At 32.5% G+C, this 19,581-nt stretch overlaps 1 pseudogene; it reads left to right on the top strand.

The window, feature by feature from the left end:
- Positions 1-15,601: 15,601 nt before the first annotated feature.
- LOC131857151 (exocyst complex component EXO70B1-like) lies at positions 15,602-16,922 on the top strand (annotated as a pseudogene).
- The last annotated feature ends 2,659 nt before the right edge of the window (positions 16,923-19,581 follow it).

The raw sequence follows: 19,581 nt of genomic DNA on the forward strand, positions 1-19,581 counted from the left end.
TGGAGAGTTATTTTTTTGCAATTTGCATTTATGGTTTGAGCTCACTTTCAACAAGTGGTGTGAGTTAAGGAAAACACCTATTTGGTCATGATAACTTCTATGTTGTACTTACATTACATTTGGTAAGATGACCATTATGGAAAAGATAGGTGTTGTTGCTTTGAAAGTTACTATGTGCAACATGTCATGGGATTAGCAAGGGGTTGCTTGTGATACAACTTACCTTTTGGGAATTGGAGATGGTTTTGGAAAACATGGGCACATATCTCTTATGTGATGAGCTCTATTTATATGTTGATGTATTAGTTGCTTTGTATAAGATGGGTTGATTATTTCTAAGGTGTTGTTATTTTTCCATTATTGTTCTTGAATTCTCTATTGTAGCTATTCTTAAAAATAATTAACTATGTACAGTGTATTGTAATTGTTAGTGCTACTGATAATATAATTGAGTCTGGATTTTGGAGTGTGGGTTTTTTCTTGAAATGATTTTCCCACATATATCCGGTGTTGTGGTTTTATTTGTTATATTTGATTTTATATGTGTTTATCTAATCTGCAATAGTTTAAGAGTTTGTAAGAAATTTTTGCATCATCTCTCCTATTAGATTTAGCATTTGGAAGTGTTATTCCATACTTTGGCTTCCTTTTAATTTGTATCAAATCCTAGCCATCTTTTCTATTATTGTTGGGTCAATGGGTTTTTCTATGCTAATCTAGTTTCAATGGGAGTTTTGTAGAGGAAGATTTCACAGCTTTGTTGTAGCTTTGATTTGGAAAGTGCATCTAGTAGAATAGAGGTGGATAAATTTCATGGAAACAATTTTCAGCTATGGAAACTCAAAATGGAGGACATGCTCATGGATAGAGATCTATGGGTTGTAGTTTCTTCAACGAAAACCCAAAATACATCGTAGGATGATTGGGATAAAATAGATCAAAAAGTCAAGGGTTTGATAAGACTCTTTCTGGTTGATTTAGTTCTCCTGAATGTCCATGAGGAGAAGACTGCAACTACACTTTGGAAAAATCTTGCTAATATTTATCAAGGAAAATCCCTCGTAAATAAGTTATTCCTAAGAAATAAGTTGTATTCTCTATGGATAAAGGAAGGAGAGTTTATTGTAGATCACATGAATGCATTCAACATGCTTGTTGCTTTATTGAATTATGTCAGTGACAAGATTGATTATCAAGATAAATGTATTCTTATGTTATGTTCTTTTCAAGACTCATGGGATCAACTTGTGATGGCCATTGGAAGCATGACAACCATTTTCGAGATGGAGGATATGATTGGTTTGTTGTTATTTAAAGAGATGAGAAGGAAATATTCTGAGATGGCTAAGGAGGCCCTGGTTTCTCATGGGAGAATGGTGGAGAAATGTAAGAAAAAGGACAATAAGATTAAGTCCAAATCTTTAGGAAGATCTAAGTCTTTTGGTAAAAATTGCAAGGCAAAATTTTAGAATTGTGACAAATCTGGTCATTTTTGAAAAGAGTGCAAAGAGGAGAAGAAAAAGAAAGGTAAAAAAGGATTTTCCTAATTTTGACTTTGAATATGGTTTGTGGTACCCTAAGGATGATGACTTTACTTTATGTGCATATACAGATGCAGATTGGGCTGGTGATGTTGATGACTGGCAAAGTACTTTCGGTGGAGCTTTCTTTATTGGAAAGAAGTTGGTTTCATGGATCAGCAGGAAGCAATCATGTACTTCTTTATCTACTACTAAAGCTGAGTATGTTGCTACTGCTACTAACTGTACACAAGTTCTATGCATGAAGCAAATGTTGAAGGACATTAAAGTACATTGCACTGGACTGGTAGTTATTCACTATGATAACTCTGCTGCTATTGACATATCAAAGAATCCAATATTATACTCTAAGACAAAGCACATATCTATCAAGTATAACTTTTTGAAGGAGAAGGTGGAAGAAAATAAAGTTAGACTGGTTGATGTGAACACTAAAGAACAAATTACAGATATTTTCATTAAACCTTTGCCTAAAGAATCATTTGAGTACCTGAGAGATACGTTAGGGGTTTCTGTCCCTCTGATAGAGAACTAGTTGATGTTATTTGACATCAGTCTGTATGTATTATTAGATATATTATCCATTTCAGCATTGATGTGGGGATGCTACTATTCAGAGGGAGTAGTTAGCTTTGTGTTTCAGTGGTTTATGTTTTTGTTTTGATATTTATGTCGGATTTCTAGCATTGATGTCAAAGGGGGAGAGATGTTGATGTGAAAAATAACTTAAGGAATTGTATACATTAGCGAGAGAGATACTTATGTGTAATATAGAGCTTTACAAAGATATCATTCATAGGGGAGTTTGGTCTTTGTTTTCAAAACTTCATTGCTATATCTTTGAATGGGAGATTGTTGGTTGTCTTCCATTTGGGGAGACTTGTTTGGCATTTTCTTGGCACTTCGATGTTTTTCACATTTATTGTTGCCATCAATGCCAAAGGGGATATTTTTGGCCATTTGGGGGAATTGATTATGTGTTGCATTTATGTTTTGTCATTGATGTCAACACTAGTTGTTGTGGATGCTTTACTAGCACTCTTCTGGTCCCAGTAGGTTGTGTGGTTTCTAGTTGGATTTGATCCGGTATGCTCTGGTATGTTTTGGTTATGGAATTAGCCTACTCATGTTCATATTCTATCAGTTGGTTTTGGTCTAATGATCAAATGCTATCATGTTTGCTTGGAAGCTTGGTTTGTGGTTCTGGTGAGGGTTTCACCGACAGAGCTTTGATGTTATGCATAAGTGGTGTTGGTGCAGTTTCTAGTATGGATTCAGGATGCTGATGGTGATCATATTCAAGCCTTAGCGGATTGGGATCATTTCTTTAGTGTGTGGACCTATATCGGGTCCCGGTTGATCTAGGTTATGGACCGACTTAATGTAACATGTGGATTGGACCTCTCGATGTGTTTCTGGGATGTCTTATGAGTTGAATATTATTTGTTTGGTCTAAGGTCGACATGTTTTGTAATTATGTAATTGGTTTATTGTTTGGTAGTTGACTTGATTGTTTATGATCAAGGGTTTGTATATATATGATGTAAGATCTCATTGTAGATCATCATGGTCATAGGAATGGGATATGGATATGTAATGTGCGAATAATGTAACATCATTCAGGTAGAGGACTTGGTTGATCATTGGTGATCAATTTGGGTTTATGTAAGAGGATTTAGTCCTCTGGTATTGAGCTTAACCAGAACTGTACTCAGGCATAGGATATGTTATCTTTGCAGTTCATTCATTTCTCTAGATTGTAGTATGGATTTCTCTGTAGTTAGTGAGACTCCTTTTGTGATGAGCAGTGCACTCTAGGTTGTTGGCCTTCTAGCAAGTGCAGGTCCCTCAATTGTAATTCACATACTTACTGTAGACGTATTATCTGATTGTGGGTAGGCTTCCCGCCATAGTTTTTCCCTTTACTGGGTTTTCCATGTATAAATCTTGGTGTCATGTGGATGGTATTTATTCTTTGATTATTTCTTATGCTTAATTGTTATATCTTCTATTTCGGTAATAATGTTTTGGGTTCCAATATTAAAGTTTTAATTATTTAATGTTCCAGTAATCTGAGACAACTGATTCACCCCCGCCTCTCAGTTGTTTTCCTGTTATTTGAACTATCTAACATCTCTTAGTTTACATTCATAAATTTTTGCATATAATTTTTAATTCTAAGCATACATCATTGGCCTTGTTTGCCTACATTCCTCACCTATCCTCAAGATGTCAGTTCCCACAATCTCCCAAAATCTTAAAAATAAACAAACATGGAACCCATTCGATCCCTAGGATTTCATCACTCCCAAAGAAAAGGTTGTGATCTTAATATCTTCCATAGAAAACAGAGCCATTAAGACTTTATTCATATCCTTGATAATTATAAACAAGATAATCCTTAGCATGTCAACTTGAACTTTCTCATTCAACTTGCACTTCAAGCCTACCATATCCTTGAAGAAATTGAAGCTTTCTAATCTAATAGGTCCCATATCTTCCATCACGTTATTGTTAGACAATTAGATCCTGGGGATTTTGTTAACCTACCTCCTAACATTGGAAGACAAGTGGAAGAACTTAGTATTATGATCACTAGCATTCAACCAATTGACTTTAGAATTTTAGAGCCAAAAAATCTCCCCCATCTAGAGAATTCTAGCTAAATCTGTCATCCTATCCACCTCCTTGGCTTTGAGGATTTGAGTAAAACTCATCTTTGTGGCATTCTTCTTATTTATGATTAAATTATCTTCCACCTTATTTTTGAGAGAAAATAGATCTCATATAACCCTCTTATTCTAGGCCCTTGTGAAGTTCCTGATCTCACCAAGTTTCTTGAAAATAATAAATCTCTTATTCTTTGTAACCTCCAAGCCCCACCACTCAAAAAAGGCCTTTTGAAACCTAGGATTCTCATACCAAAAGGCTTCCATCTTAAATGGGATTCTTGAAGGCTTATAATTGGGGAAGATACATAAGGAGATCAACAAATGATTGGACCCCTCAAAATTTTAGTGCACTTCATAAATAAAGCTATCTAAGAAGAACATCTAATTTGAATTAACCAAGAAACAATCCAATTTGTAAAGAATATTCTCATCCCCTAGCCTTCTATTACTACAAGAGAACCATCCCTTCTTAGTTCACGAAAACTAGTAGAACAAGAATTGATATAAGACTTGCCACCTTTGCTCTCCTCACTACTAAGAGTAGCATTGAAATATCCTCCAATCACCCAATTATCCTCCCTTATTGTATTCCAAAAAAAATTAATAATTTCCTAGCACAACTTCCTATCCTTCTCTTGATTAGGGCCATTAACATTTGTAATAAATTGATTGAATATTCCTTGTAAATTTTTGAGTTTGATTGATAAAAAGTTATCAGCATCACTGAACTTACTCCCAATAAACCTATATATGTTCCAAGCCACAGTCAAGTCACCAACAATTGTAATGTAGCATCAACAACAAACCCCTCACTAGTCTTCCAAAATTGAGGAATCAATTCAATATATGATTTAGCATCCACCTTAGTCTCTCGCAAAACCAAAACATTAAGGCATTCCATCTCCACTAACCACTTAAGAGTACAAAACTTCTCTAGGCCATTCAAGCCCCTCATATTCTAGCTAAGAATCTTCATCTTTTAAGTTTCTCTAGGAGGTACTTACCTCATTTATTAAATTTTTTTTTAAGGGTATCCTAAGTGCCTCTACCTATCACAACTAGTGCATTGTGATTGGATTTACTAGCTTCTAATTTTCTTCCCCTAAGATTGACCATACCAATGTCTAATGTCCCATTACCCTTCCCCTTTCGATCACTTATGGTCACTATATGCTAGGAACTCTCCTTATCCTCATTTGAAGCATCACCAGATATAACCTCATCATTCCAACAAAATTTACCAGTAGGCTTTTCACTTGTTGTCCCAAAAGCCTTAAGCAAGCTCCATCTCCAAGAAGAATAGGGGGAGAAACCATTTAGATTTATAGGAGTATGGGATACCAAGACATCATCCTTACCTCCAAATTACAACTCAATATTTCCTTGTTGCAATTGGAGAGGAGCTATAATGCCAAGGACCTTACCTTGAGTACTCACCAACAACTGATCTAAGGATGGAATACCACACTAACTAGGATCAGAGTTACCAACATCAACATCTTTTGTCTTACCATCAAGAACCACTTTCTTCTTGTTGCTAGGAGTAATGAAATTAACATTTAAACAATCTATGTCCAGATGCCTAACCTTGTCACATTTGAAACATCTGATCAAGAGACATTCATAATCTGTCTCTTGCATCCAATCTCCCACCATGGAGGATACACAAAAAGAGTGTTAATTATGTTTTGTCAAATTCACTAAGACACAAATTTTAGAAAAATAGGCAATGATACTACCAGGATTGGGATTAGAACACTTGACATAGGAGCCAATTGAGCTCCCAATGAGCTTGAATATTTACTCAGATCATAATTACTAGGGGAGTTTAAACTATATCCAAATAGGGACATCCTTGATAATTTTTTCTCTAGGATCAAACCCAAGAGACTAAGCCTTAATGTATAGACCTTTATTCCCCATGAACCAGGGACCACCCTTAAGAACACTATCCCTACCACATTCAAATTGAAAAACAATTTGGAAAAACCCTAATGGAAGAAATCTCACTTCAGGTGAGAGGCTAATCTAGAATTTATTGATCCATTCCCTACGCTTGTCCATAGATGGATAGATCCCAACAAATTTTATAATAACCATATGCTTCCTCATCAACCTTCAAATTAAGGAACTCCTTCATAATGAAAATATACAAGATATTATCCATGATATCCAAATTGACATTCCTCATAGTCATTCTCAATGCCTTCCTATCAGCAGTTTTGAGATCATTATTAGCTTCCTCAAGTAACATCCTAGAAGGCTTGCTCCATCTCAGACTTGGCATTCAATCTTGACTTCTATGGCTCTTCTACATCCTTGTTCTATTTTTCTACTTCTATGATATTATTCTGATCAATCTCTATCCTAGTGGCATTCTTTGCCTACTGTGATCCATTTTCTGCTCGCGTCACTTAGAACATTATTAGGATTTCAAAATGAGGATTTTGAAAATGAAATTTTGATTATTAATTTATAAGTTTAATAATATAGATTATTAACTTGATAATATAGATTATTAACTTAATATTAATATTAAGTTAATAATCACAATTATTGAACTTACAAATATTATGTTAATATTAATATTAAGTGACATAAAAGTGGAAAAATGAGAGGAATGAGAATTTAATTTACATTATCATTTAAATATTTAAAAATATAATCATTAAATTGAAGTTTCATTTTTTTAATTTGAGATTTATAATATGTAATAAGTTACTATTAAATTTAATTAAAGATAAAAAATACAAATGCATGATTAAAATTTAAAACAAGTTTTGGGGAAAAAAGAAACTAAAATTGTTAATGTAATGGATAAAAAATGAAATTATGAAAAGTATTATAATAAACCTTTAAATTTAATGATTATAATTAAACATTATGAATCTCAAATCAATCATTATAAATTCACAAATCATTTGAAATAATTAAAATAAAACGAGTTTACAACAATTATAATTATATATTTATAAGTCTTGAATTTCTTTTTAAAATTAGATAACTTAAACTTGTGATATTAAATCTTTGTGTAGTGTAATATTAAGATCACAGTTGTCTCAATTCGAGTTATGCTTTGTAAGAATTGGGTTTTGTTAGAGCTTTGGCTTGTAATTGATAAATTTAGTAGTCATGTCAAATAATAGTCTAAAGTTTGTGTGAAGTAAATAACAACCATATCAAGTAATTTCGTAGCATTGCTACTATTAATTTGAGTTGGTAGTGGTATTGCCTCCATAAATTCATGATATGAAATCCATGCGAGATGCAATAGAAATGTGACACTTGTCTCAATTAATCAATTAATTAATCTGGATCCATTTTACTAAATAAAATCAAACATATATTGCTTGATCATCATCTCAGTAGATGCACTGGTTCTGACAAAATAATTTAATTTATTCCTTTTAAGTTTCATGGCCAGCCTTAATGAGTATGAATACGTCTGGCTATGCTAAATGTCCATTCGAATTCATTACTCTATGAAGCAAAAGGTGATGAGCATTGAATTTACTAATTTCTCAACATCACTACTAGGAATTTGAGTTGGTACCACTTTCACTAAATTGTGATATGAGATTCATGCATGATGCAATGTAAATATGATAGTTGTCTCAATTAATTAATTCACATACCAATTGATCTAGCTAATCTAAAGGCATTTATGGCAACTTGTTTGAATTATAGGTCTTCATTGTGGTCTTCCTATGACTTTATTAGCCTTAAAGCCTTAAATAATTTAAATTTAATACACTTCTATCAGATTTTGTACCAATTTATGAAATCGAAGAATTTGAATTAATGCAAGAAAATATTTTCTTGTAGATTATACTCATGTGAGCTTAATACATTTCAACATTAAATTCTTAGGGTTTTCTTTGCCAATTTATGTAAAATGAGCTATAGTTTCATGTTTGCAAATACATTTGGCAATCCCTTTAGTCATGGACATATTGATTAGGTTGACAACAAATTTGAGGCAAACGGTCTTTTTAGGAATAGTTTTAGGCATGCATCTAAAATGTATTTTCTAAAATAACTTAGACTTGGTGCTAAGAGAAATCAAATGGATCTAAAGAGACAAGTTTCTAGTTTCACAAACTAAATACAGAGTTAACATGAATGGCTCCTCTTGTTTTGTATGGTCTCTCTTGGATATAGGAGAGGATAGGATGGTCTATTATAGTTGAGTGTGGAAATGATCAAAGTGGAATTTTTAGGTGGTTTGGATGATGTAGTGGAAGCAACTTGGTTTGGAGTTGGTGTGCCTTTACCTTGAGTTATTGAAATCTATCTTGAGACTCGAGTTCCTATTCACTAGAATCGGATCTTAGGAGGATATTGAGAAACTACCTTTGTTGTGCATCACAACAAAGTGTGCAAAGCATGTGGATTCCTCAAGAGACTACTTGCCATTAAGCCCATCAATGACATGATGTGGATTGACGAATTCATGGTTGAAGTTGTTGCAGAAGAAGGATATCTCATAGATGTCTTAATGGCATGTTTGTGTGTGGACACTATTCACTCTTCACTCTAGCCCCTGGGTAATATCCTAGGGATACTTTTGGAAATTTTGGTTATTTTAAAAAAATTGGAAAATTTTGAATCTATTCTCTCTAGGTAATATCTCAGGGTTACTTAGAATTTTGTAAATTTTGACCAAATGTAATGAAATACTACTTGTTTGTCATTTCAATTATCAATTGGACATCAAAATATTTTTTGTCTTTATGTCACATGAACTACTTCATTTTTTAAGCCATCAAATATAAAAATTTAAATAGTTTTTTTAGCTTCCAAATGCATGAACTTGAAGAAAAGATTGGCCTCCTCCATTTTTAAAACTTAAAAAAACATAATTATAACAAAAAATATTCTCTTATTTTGGGAGTATTTAAACACATGTTAAACTAAAAATATGAACAAAAAATAGTTATATGTGTGTGTACACACACGTACACACACATGCATATGTATGTGCACACACACACACACACACACACACACACACATGTTTCAAATAATAATTCGTCAAGCAAAACTTTATAGTTTTTATAATTCACTAGTAAAATTATTTAGTATGAATTATATCAAAACATAATTTGTAAAGTTAAATTTTATAGTTTTGTATCTTTAAATAATTCACCTGTAAATTAGTTTTTTGGGTTATATCAAATGTTTGATTTGTCAAACAACTTAGTTTATATTTTAAAAAAATAAAAAATATTCGTCGACATTTTCTACTAATTTTTGCTGATTTCAAGAAATTTACCACCAAATTTATATTGCATTTCTACAAAAAATAAAAATGATGCCAATAAAAATAAATTTTGTTTCTACAAGTAACATAAAAATTGCTAAAATTTTACACCTTTTTTGAGGGAGTTTAGTTAAAGTTTTCCCTAGACTAGGTTTGGTTGAGGCTTTTATTATTGTTTGTAAATTTTTTGCATCATTTTATCTTTGTTATGTTTCTCTTATACATCCCTATGATCTCCATCACACTCTAGAAAAAATAAAACTATTTTGAAGGTTATTTATTTTTTCAAGGCTCTCATCATTCACTTGTCATATGTTTTTCTTCGAAGGTTGTTTGTTCCCATGCATGGCCATTACAATATTTTTTCAGTTTTCATGTCTTTGTGCTCCCATTGTGTTGTTTCTAGGTAAGGTTTCAACATATCTCATGTTTTAATTAGATTTCACTTGGTCTCAACCTTGCTTTAGGATTTCTTTAAATGTTTCCTTGTCATGGTCATTTTATCATTGTGTTTTCTCTCATGTCCATTCATTTTTATTTTGGTCTCAACCAAGTTTTGTGATTTGTTACATTTTTTGGTTTTGCCCATTTTTTCCTATTGTTTCATTTCTTTCCCTTGGTTGAATCTATTTCTACCTTAGTGTTCATTTTGAGGCTATTTTTTATGATATAACTAGTTTCATCAGGTCATTGAACTAGTTTATGCAACCATATTAGTTTTGGTATGAGGTCGATGGTCCCTCCAATTCCTGTTCTCCAATGCATTCTTTATTCTAGGCCTTTCAAAGATTGTGGATCAAGCTTGCATCATTAGGTCCCCCTTATTGACATGTAAATGGTTGTAACTGTAATCCTTATTGCTTGATAGCCCCTAGTCTTTCTTCATAACCTTCAAGGTTCTTAAGGGTTTCTTTGATGGTCTAGCCTTTTAGTTGAAGGTATGTGGTATGACTAATGCTCAATCCTTGATGTTTTATGCTATGAACCATAAGCAACATCGATTCATAAGGATTCCTCATTTTGGCTCACCATTTTTTGTATAAGTTTTGTAGTATTTCCCAAAATCTAATTCCTTAAACTTTTCACTAAGATTTATGGGTAGGCATAGGTCATCAAATATTATTATATGTTGGTTTTCCTTGTTTATATAAGTTATGAGGATTGCTCGATACTTGATATCTAACACAAAAATTGTTCACATCATAAAACATAAAGATTGGATCATTCTTGATTGTTTTCTTTTAAATGAACATTGATTATTATCATTTTTAGAGGCCCTTATAAAAAAAGCATATATGTCTTTTAGTTATTCCAACATAGACTATACTTCGACTTAAAAAAATGAGTTCAAATTTCATCTTTCTAGGAGTACGATGCAGGGCCATCACTTCTCATCAATTTTGGTTTTTTTTAGTTTGCTCCTTCTCATCTATTTTGGTTTGTTTAGTTTTGTTTCAGTTTTACTTTGTTTTTTCTTTTACAGGCATTTGGTCGGTTCTTATGTCCATTTCACATCTCCATGGGATCACATTTGGCGAATGTTCATTGGTAGCAAAGATTCTACAAGAATCTTACGTCCTAATATTTAGTGGAGGTTATTGAACCCGTGGAGTTGGGATTGAGACACGTTGTTTTTGACGCCACATGGACATGAACATTTTATGATGTTCGTTGAACAATTTTGGTAACGAAGGAGAAAGGGAGAAAAATCCCTCATTGTTGGGAATAAGTTTTGGGGGGGAAATGTAGGAGGAGGGAGAAGGGAGGAGGGAGGAGGGAGGAAAAACGGGCCTAACAGAGGATAATCTGATCCTAGGAGGAAGCAACTATATTTTGTAATCCAAATACTATCAGAAAAAATTATGCATTCCAATGTCTAATTCTCTGATTTGCTAACTGGTTCTTCAGAACCCTTGTTAAGATATGAAGTTTTGTTTAACATAAATAATGCTTTGTTAGCTTTGATTAAACTGTTATGTCACTTGAATAAAGTTCCTATCACTGCTGAATTTCCTTCCATTATATTGTCTCTATGTCGTGAATTTGTTTATGTTGAGTGTCTGTCAGACAGGTTGCCATCATATTGAAGGAGACTATGAGACGAGATCGATAGATAGAGAAACCGGTCCTTGGAAAGGATCAACATCATTTGTAGATTCAAAAAATTGATAGAAATAATGAACATTGAGCCTTTGTTTCTCTGTTTTGAGATTCGGTTGTCTGGAATATTTTATTTGATATGAACTCTTGTTGATTGGGAACTCCTGTTTGCTCTGTTCTCTTTGATTAAGTTTCTGTCATTTCTGAACATCCCTTCGTTATTCTGTCTTGGGTTGTGAATTAAATTTATGTTGATTGTTTATTAGTCTGGCTTCCATGAGAGTAATAGATTGGTCAATTATTCTTATTAACATTAGTTGTTCTCATAGTAGACCATAAAAAATAAGTAGTTGTATCTACCTCTATTATTGTATTTTGTTGAACCTCAAGGAATACTTCCTTAGTTTAGTAGTGCGTAAACGATTCCTTAGCTTAGCTTAGTGTTGAAACTTAAGGAATACTTATATGAGAATAATAATAAGTGTCTCAATTCCAAATCAAGATTCTTTGGATTAGGATTTCAAGTGTATATTTTGGGGTTAGGGGTCTTGCAAATCCATGACTAACTTTCATAATGTACTTTGGTGGTGGTAGTTTTATGTAATTCATTTTTATTGAATCTCTATTTTCTATATCTTTGTATTTCACCTATAGTTTTCAATGGTAGTGATGTCAAACATATGATGTCCTTATGATTGTCAATGTTAATCTTAGTAGATTATTTTAGATTTGGTTTGTATCTAATAATTATCAAGGTTGGCATGAAAAATGTCAAGAACATTTGTAATTATAATTTTTTCTACATTATGATAGAAGATTAAATTAAATTTGTAATAATTAATATTGTCACATTAAACACTAACCAAAATCTCAACTTCTAATCTAGTAAAGGCATATGTATTACATTTATATATTAAAAGAGTATATGTGAGAAAGCAAAGGGTTTTTAATGCATGCTTTATTATGTTAATAATAGTGTAGACATTTGAGATTGATATTTATTATTCTAACCATGCATTTGTTAGATATACTTTTCCCTTTCACAATATGGTGATTGAATTTTCCTATCATTATATTTGTGCATTCAAGCAATGCTATGTATTTCACATTCTTCTTAAGAGAAAAAAATCTATCTCGAGAGATTATTGGTATTAATGGTGTTAGCATTGGTTGGTTATCAAAATAATATAAATATTTTCTTCCATGAGAGCATGAAATATAGTGTGTAGAGAAATATTCAAATAACTACATACATATTAAGTTCAGATTTATTAAGAAGGTTCACATTTTATTTTATTTTTAGATAATTCACTATGTTTTTATGTAATAGACAAAAGATGGAAATTCAATATGAAAACAACCAAATACGGAACATCCTTATGTCAACCAAAAATAATAGAAATTAAAATCAGTTGTGCCAGACTATAACAATTCTTCTACATTGTTCTCTCAAACCTACTTCAAAAATTCATTTATTTTCACTCTCACATTTAACTAAACAATTGATAATTTTGATGAGATATAACAAAATTTTATATGTTTTAAAATCACCACACACACCTATATATAATCGAGAAGTAGTTAGATAGGATTATTTAAAAAATAATCTTTTCTATATTTTATTATTGTTTGTTTGCGGGCTCGGGGAAGGAAATACTTAATTATTTTAGTCCAAGTCACGCGCACAGTAGCAAGTCAAATTAAACAATATTAATTTAAAAGTATCTACCACTCTATGATTTAGTTTACAATTAGAAGTGATTCTAATTTTTTTAATATAGAAAACTAAGCGGGGTATCACTATAAATGTGAGTAAATCAATTAATAGGATCTCTTAAGTTTGAAGGGTTCTAAATCAGAGAAAACACAATAAGGGCACTTAAATCAAACATGACTATCCATTGTTTAAGAAAGAGGTGCAACCAATATAGATTAGAAGAAAGTAAAATGTCAGTTTGGAATAGTTGAGGGAAAAGTTTCATCCAGGAGTAAAGAAGAAAAAAAAAAGACAATTTGGAGGAAGAATTTGTGAAAAAGTTGATTTAGGAGTAAAGAAGAAAAAAACAGAGAATTTGGAGGAAGAATTTGTGAATCTTAAAAAAAAAAAATTAGAGGAGTTAGGAAAATAAAGATAAATATATGAATATTTGTGTGAAATTGATAATTCTAAATATATATATATATATATATATTAAAGAGAAAAATGAAGAATTTGATAAAAAAAGATTTGAAATTGTTTGAAATTAAAAGAAAGAATGAATATTTGAAAGAAAAGTTAAAATTGTTAGAAAAATATAATGAGCATGTGAAATCAAAGATATTTGTTTGTGATGCCTCAATTGACACAAGAGATTTGTGTTGTTTCTTTGATCAAATAGTTGATTTGTATGATATGGATGAATTTTTTTTTATCGAGAGTGTAAGGTTGAAGATAAGGATGTGTTTGAATATACAAATCTTGCAGGTTGTAATGTTAATAACAAATGATGGTTTGATTAATATGGATGGATGGATACAAAGTGACAAAGGTTAATTAGTGTTTGTCTAGAATAGAAGTTCTAGGCTAAATTAGTGAGTACCAAATAGTACTTTAAAAATAAGGTTCTTAATTCAATGTTAGAGAACAAGATACCATATAAAATTTATATTGGCAAAAAGTCAATTTTAACACATTTAAATATTTTGGCTATGAATGATTTATTTGGGTACAAAAGAAAAGATGATCTAATTTATATTTTAAGACAAAAACGATATATACTTGTTCATCATAACGAAAATATTAAAGGATATAAACTTTATAATAGAAAGATATTTAACATTCTGCATTTCAAGGATATCACTTTTAGTAAATTTAAATGCTTATCTAAGGAAAAAAGGTCAAAGATGGAAAAGAGTGAAAAGGTGCATGTTGAATCAAAGTTAGAGTAAACTAATGCATACAAAAGATGCAAAGATAAGTTGACATGATATTTTAGATATGAAGATTAGGAGAACATTTTTCATAAAAGTCCTAAGAAGAATAGGGTATAGATTTGACAAGAAATTTTTCATTGGTAATTATGAGAAAATCCAAAAGAAAAGGAAGGTCATTTAACAAGTATACTCTATAAAAAATTTGTTATTTTTTTTCTAATATTTATTAATAATGAATTAAGTTATATGGAATAATATCTCACTTTTAAGGAGAAGAAGTCTACAAAGAATATCATGAAAGAGACAATGTTGTCATTGAGGTAGGGCAAGACTTGAGACTTATTATGTTGGATTGAAGAGAGAAAATCCATTAACTATAACTATAACTATATTTTCAAGAAAAATATTAGATAATGTAGATCACCTGAGTGGTACAAGACACATTTTGTGCATAGGTATATCCTTCAATAGAGGCAATTGACTATGGTGAGATCTCTTTTTCAATAGTCAAGTTAAATTCTAATAGACTGTTGTTATCCATAGTGATTGCATATGATTGTGAAAGAATAAGATAAACTTAAAGAAACCTTTCTTACATAGTGATTTATTTTTTAAATTTTGATTGTATTAAAATTAAGATAACTAAATATTGACTAACAATTGTGTTTTTATTTTGTTTGATAGAATTGTTAGCTAGAACAAGTGGTAGAAACTAGTTTTCCTATACACATCTAAAGAATATATGGTTTCAATAGATGCTTCAACTAAATAGTCACATATAAAAAAAATTGTCTGCCAAAATTATCCGAATGAATAAATTTATTCATCATCTCTAACAAAAATTGAAAAATCAAACTTGCTGTCGTGGTCGTAGATTCTCTCTATTGGTATTTTTCACGTCATGTTTGATTAGGTGATCAGAGCTTCCAGAATGGTTACGAGACAATGACCTTGACAGTCCACCTTCCATTAAATTTCCAACTATAGAAAACGCTGAGGGGAATAAACGGTCAAAAAGGACCCGGCGATAAAGTCATACAATTGTATTATATTCGATATACTACGCGTTAAACTTAGTTTAAATTCCATGGGATTTCTTCGGTTTTGAGTAAATGTCGATGGCCCAACTCATCTGCGCGCAGTGGCTGATGAAAATGTCGATGGCCAGTCTGCAGAATGAGTTTCACAAAATTCTGTTATCTAATAGTGAACCCATCGATCCGGACCAGTAATCATCGGCCCGACCATCCTCCTGTCCGAGCACGGACGACTGCATAACTGGCTCCACATGCTCTGACGGCGATGACAACGGCAGCAGCCAATCCAGCTCTAACTGTTCGTCATCAGACAGAACATGCGAATTCAACATGGTTCCCTTGGACGCCGTGGCGGATCTACGGAATATAGCGCAGTGTATGGCGAAGAATGGATACGCGAGAGAATGCGTTCGAGTCTTCACTGTCACTAAAAAGTCCATGGTGGAAGAGAGTTTATAAAATCTGGGCGTGGAGAAGGTGAGGTTGAACTATGTTCGAAAAATGGAGTGGAAAGTCCTGGATGACAAGATCAAGAAATAGATATACGCTGCCAAAATCAGTATCCGAATTCTGTTTGCCCGAGAGAAGCAGCTGTGTGTCGATGTGTTTGGGGAACATGACAAGATGAGAGATCCTTGTTTTGCTGAAATCGCCAAAGAGCGCACAGAAAGGCTTCTCGCCATTGCAGAGGCTGTGGCGGCCACGAGCCGGGCGCCCGAAAGAATGTTCAGGGTGCTGGACCTCTACGAAGCGCTCACCGATCTTATGCCGGAAATAGAAAGACATATTTTCTCAAGAAGCTTGCCGAAGCGTACACTAGCAGGCCAACAGGATCCTGGTGCAACTAGGCGAGGCGTCCCGGGCAATTTTGATGGAATTTGAGAAGGAGAAATCTAAAGTTCCTATTTCGGGCGGCAGTATTCATCCTCTCACCAGATACGTTATGAATTATCTCTCTTTTCTCTCCGATTACAGGGAAACTTTGGTAAACATAATCAGGCAACCACCAGGGGAGCTCCCGAAAGCCCTCCCCGAAAATGAGCTGACTGATTCCTATGCCCCGCTGTCTGTCCACCTCGGATGGACCATTTTTATCATGCTGTGCAAGCTCGACAAAAAATCTGATCTGTACAAAGACGTGGCCCTATCGTATCTCTTTCTCACGAACAAAAAGTATAATGGGTCTGAGCTCAAATATATAATGGGGGAGGAGTGGCTTGGAAAACAATGGAATAAAGTTAGGCAGTACGCGGTGAAGTATGAGACAGCCGCTTGTATGAAAGTATTGTCGCGTGTAACAGATGAGGAAGCTCCTCCGAATGGAGTAGTTTTGAAAGAAAAAAAAAAGGAGTTCAATTCAGCGATGGAAGAGGTGAAGAGAAGGCATGCTGGATAGATGGTTCCTGACGTCAGCCTGAGAGAGATGTGAAGTGTTTCAATTACTGAGAAATTGATAGCGATATGCACATCAAATACACGCCTGAGGAGGTGCAAGATTTTGTGTTGGATGTGTTGGTTGACTGATTTATTTATTCACATTCCCCTCCCTTTTCTGTAATATTATGTTAATATAAATTTCACGAGGAAGTGTGACTTCCAACGTGAACGGGCATCTTCCATTGAAATAATTGAGGTCCAAATCAAATCAAAAGATTGATTACCTTTTGCTTCTACGCTACCTATCCGCCCTTCCCCGAGCCCGCAAGCAAACAATAATAAATAACTGGAGAAAGATGTTTTTACTAATCTTATTTAATTATTTGTGGATTAAAATATATTATAAATAATATTTTATGAGAAACTGTATTTATCAAGAATATATCATAAAATTCTGTTTGAGCTCATTAAAATTATCAATTGTTTATATATTAATAAAATTATCAAATGTTGAGTGTTGTAAGAGTAAAATTAATTGAATTTTAAAAGATAGAATTGAAAGGGCATTCTAAAAGTATTTCTAGTTCAGTTTTCTTAGTGTTATAATTTCTGCTGTTTTTGGTTAGATGAAGAGGCTAAATTCTAATTTACTTGATTGTTCTCACATTGAAGTTCTATCTTTTGTATATTTATATCTAGTTATTGATTTAAATATACATTAGATAACTTCATAATCTAATGTTTAAATATGTTTTAAATAAAACATTATTTAACAAAAATATAATCAAAATTACATTGAAGTTAAATAAAATATGATCCTTGAATGTATATGTATGTTGGGAAGTCTATATTTTAGAACCAAACTTAGTTTATGTTTTCACCCTATTCATAATCATTTAAATAGAAAAATATTTATATATATTTTATAATCAATGAATACTAAGAGCATTAATACCTATAATCTTTTGAATTCATAATGAAAATTAAAAGACAAATCCATCCTAAATGTCTACACAATTATTGACATAGATTTGAATACTATCTCCTTTTTATCTCGCATATCTTCCTTATATATATATATATAGATAGATATATATGATGCACATACACTTTTAAATTCCCATTTGTTTTACTCTTGTATCATCATAGAAAAGCTATAATTTGAAAGGCTTGTAGATAGTTTTCATACCAACATTGAAAAAGTGTTGGCTATAATTCCACGCATGTATATATTTGTAGAAATGTTATCACACGTGTGAAGGAAAATCAAGATTTTATTTTGTTGGTTTGACAATCTTACACATCTCTATTTGAGCTTTATTGGATATTTCATTTTCTTTCAATATTTTTGGTGTTATCAATAGTCATACACTTTAACTTTGATTTCTTGGTGAAGCCATGCATATTATAGAATATTGTACATTTCCATTGAGTATTTCAACATTTTTATGAAATAAATAAAATGGACCAAGATTGTTGGGTTCAATGAAATCTCTTATAAAGATTAAGACTTTTTTTTTATCATTTATTCTTGTTATTAAGTTTTAGGATAACACTTTTCATGCATTTAAGGTGAACAATTAATTTTCAAGTTCTAGAATCTTGTCTCCACACATAGAAGTATGTTGAATCAAGTTAAGGCATGAAATTTGGATGGTTGGGGATCCTCACTTTAACATTTTCTAGTTTCTTCTTTCCCTATTTATGACTTGGGATCTAGTGGATATTTTCACTAATCTATATTGCTTTACCATCACTAGTTTTGGCATCCCTTTAGGTCTAGAGTTCTGATACTTTGTCACCATATAAGATAGTATTTTGAGAATAAAAAAAGAAATAAAAATATTAGAGTTAGAGTATAAGTGTTTCATATAGGATACTACACAAATAAAGGGGTTTTGGTTACCTCTTAGTCATAGGAGATGAATACTACATGTGATGCAGACTCCACAGGGAACTAGTGGTTATTCACCCCACTACCCACAAACCTATCAAAGTACTCTATTCTTCACACAAATACCCCTCCAAATTAATAATTCAATGTATCACAAACTTTCCTCTTACAACTTCTCACATCAAATGTCCTTTTGGTCTTCTTCTCATTGACCACTTCCTTGGTCTATCAGGACACAATCCCACATACTTGTATGGGATGGAATAGAACCTTCACCCAACCATATTATGACCCTATAGGCATAAGAAAACACAATTAAATCACCTTTATGTTGTCAATACACTTCCAAGGGTGACTTACCTTGAAATGACCTAGTTAGCTACTAGCCCTATTTTTGAGGTTTCCGGCCTATAATTCAAAATTATTCCAAACAACCCTCCAAAAAAATTGTATTTTGGAATACCCTTTTGGCCATTATATAACTTATATCAGAATGGACTCCTTCTCTCTCAAGGTAGGGTCAATGGTTTTGACTATTCTCATGGACCTAATGTGCCAATTAGGCCACTTTTACAAAGTAACCCCTTAATTAAAAATTTCTTTCATCAAACCACTTGGAAAAGGTCTTTTAATCTTAAAATACACTGAATCCACCCATTTATTGGGTCTATTCCATCCATACAACCTACAACAATCCAATTTTCTTTCAACTGAGACTAGTCACATAGAGATGCCTAGTCTTTTATTGCCCATATCTCCCATATGAAATTATCTTCCTATCCAA

This window comes from Cryptomeria japonica, chromosome 1, assembly GCF_030272615.1.
Source record: "Cryptomeria japonica chromosome 1, Sugi_1.0, whole genome shotgun sequence".
NCBI classification, from domain to species: domain Eukaryota; kingdom Viridiplantae; phylum Streptophyta; class Pinopsida; order Cupressales; family Cupressaceae; genus Cryptomeria; species Cryptomeria japonica.